Below are 2,582 nucleotides of genomic sequence, written 5' to 3'. Positions count from 1 at the left end.
GACGGAGCACATCACGTGTTGTCACCATCAGCCTCCGGCCTCACTCATTCGAAATGTTATGATATATGTTGAGAAATACAAAAATAAATGTTACAGTGAAACATTTGTATTTCTTCTAACACTCAAAATGTATTCATTTTGTCTACATTTATTTATTTATTACTTTATGTAAAAATTCTCCAGATTTGATATTTTCTTATAAAAATCAAAAAAGAAAGGTGTCCGATCAGATCTCTACTATTGCACCAACAAGCGTATGATGCCAGTATTGTGATTTGCACCAACGACACTAGACAGAAAAAAAAATCAACATGTATTATGAAAATGTAACACAAAAAATGAAGCAATGTTTGTCAAAATGTGGTCAGTGGTGAGTTCTGACTGTTTCACGTCTGGCTACCACAAATAGTGACGCCGAACAGTTGAACCTGGATGTGTGTTTTTGCCACAAGAGGGAGACATTTACAAAGACATCTGTACTCAACGAGGAACAGTTGGCTGTAAAAAAATAAATAAACAAAAGAAAACGGCAACGGTCTGTGCCTCATTTGAAAGAACAACAGTAACATAATAATAATAATAATAATAATAATAATAATAATAAAAAGTGATAAAAGTCACGTTTTTCATTTCAAGTAATTTTCAGCTCTAAAACACTTATAATTGAAGTAATATAAAATTATTTAGATGAACAACAATAATGGACGTAACTGCTCTGATTACAATAGCTTCCATATGACACAATAATCGAAATAGCCTGAAAATCTTTTAGGATCGGTCGACCCACAGCATGTCCATGTCCACACAGTCTAGTTTGTTGTCAGGGACTCAGGGACCAACTGTGTGAGTTCAGACTGTGTTTAGCAACAGAGAGGGTAAGGTGGGAGGGAGAGCAGTGGGAGGTAAAAGACCAGTGACTTTAGGTTGCCCTTGAGGTCTGATACACATAAGAGTGTTTTTTTCTTAAGATCACCAGTAAATCTGTATTAATTTTGACCAGAACCACTTAAAAAGAATCGTTAAAGCGGATTAATCAAGCCCGTCCTGTTTAATGTCTCCCGTTAATTAGTTTGTCAGCAGTGTTTTAATATCGCCTAATGACTTCATATTTCACTGATGACATTAAAGGGGTGTTAAAAGAGGGGAAATGGCCCATTCAGGATTCAGTTCTTTCGCTTAAGACGCCCTCGATGAATAAGACAAGGTCACGGAGGCCTAGCCTTTAGGGAGAGATACATTATCAGGGGATGGGGCTTGGAGAAATCCCATAGAGGAAGCTCTCTCCCCTCTAAAACAGCATGACGGGCACAATGTGATACAGTTCTGTCTTAGAACAATACACTGCACAGGGAATTCATGATACAGCTTAGGGCAGCCACACTGTATAGGATGGCAGGATAGCCCCTCAGTGTACAATAATACTGATACTGGGGACTAATGCCTGATGCTTTTTGGATGAAAGGGGCCTGACAGGTGTACTGTTCAGTTGTGTAGTGTATAACAACACATACCATTTGATGCAATTCTTGACCATTTTCATGACTATATGAGAGAAAAACAGCAGCCTAATATTTTCAGATGCAGTTAGCACCTTTCAATCGCCATCAGCACTTTCCCAAGCTTTCTAAGCAAGAACAAAGAAATCAGAAATCGTAAAGTTGTGGCTCACAGTATTGAGGACACTGCATTTTCTCTGTGATGAAAATCCTATGTTAAACAAAATGCTCAATGGAGGCTAATGGATCCCGAACAAGTCCATGCACTGCTTCCAAAATGCTTTGTTTGACAAATCAATTTTCCCATAACCCGGTGAGGAGAAAAGTGATGCGGATTGATCGCCCCCCCTGACTTTGTTTCCAGAATATTGTTTGATGGCTGGATAGATTAATTGGTATGACATTTGAAAGCCTTCTCTTGACTGTCAGCATCCAAGCCTCTATGCGCCAATCGAACCTCGGTCTAATTGTCTCCTCTATAATACCTCACTTCACAAATTAGAGATGGTGCCTCTATAAACTATTCCCAATGTAAGACCCAAATAGCATCACGCTGCTCAATCAGACGCTGGTTTGAATAGGGGTGATGCTGGGCTGATAAGATAGAGCGCATTAAAGGGCATCACCTAAAGTGCTGTGCCAGCACATCTTCCTCTCAGCACAGTACATCTGAAATACACAAATAAAATCCCAGCAGCTGCTCCAAGTAAACACACTCCAAGTCATTAAGCTACAGCAGTTCATACTATCTGAGTCTTAGTTAGGAGCCTAAAATTTGGATTAGGACAGCTACAGTGACGAACTTAAGGGATAAATCAATTTAATTAATGACCTTGAAGACGCTTAGAGTATGTAATAAAACTAATATTTGGTATTCAAATGAGTTTTTTTTTTCTATGTATGTATGTTACGACATAATCGACAGTCCTCTTTATAAACGGCCCTTTTCACAGAAGATATCTTAACAAGTCAGAGGAAGAAAAGCACAGGTGTAAGTAATGAAATGAATGAAGGCTGAATTCCATTTAGCTGTTTCAGTTTCAGGGTCCTGGTATAATTCATGCTGCCTCCCTGTCACACTGTCAT

The sequence above is a fragment of the Chaetodon auriga genome, chromosome 18 (genome assembly GCF_051107435.1).
Source record: "Chaetodon auriga isolate fChaAug3 chromosome 18, fChaAug3.hap1, whole genome shotgun sequence".
NCBI classification, from domain to species: Eukaryota; Metazoa; Chordata; class Actinopteri; order Chaetodontiformes; family Chaetodontidae; genus Chaetodon; species Chaetodon auriga.
The sequence above is the reverse complement of the archived record's forward strand: the minus strand, read 5'-3'. Positions refer to the sequence as shown.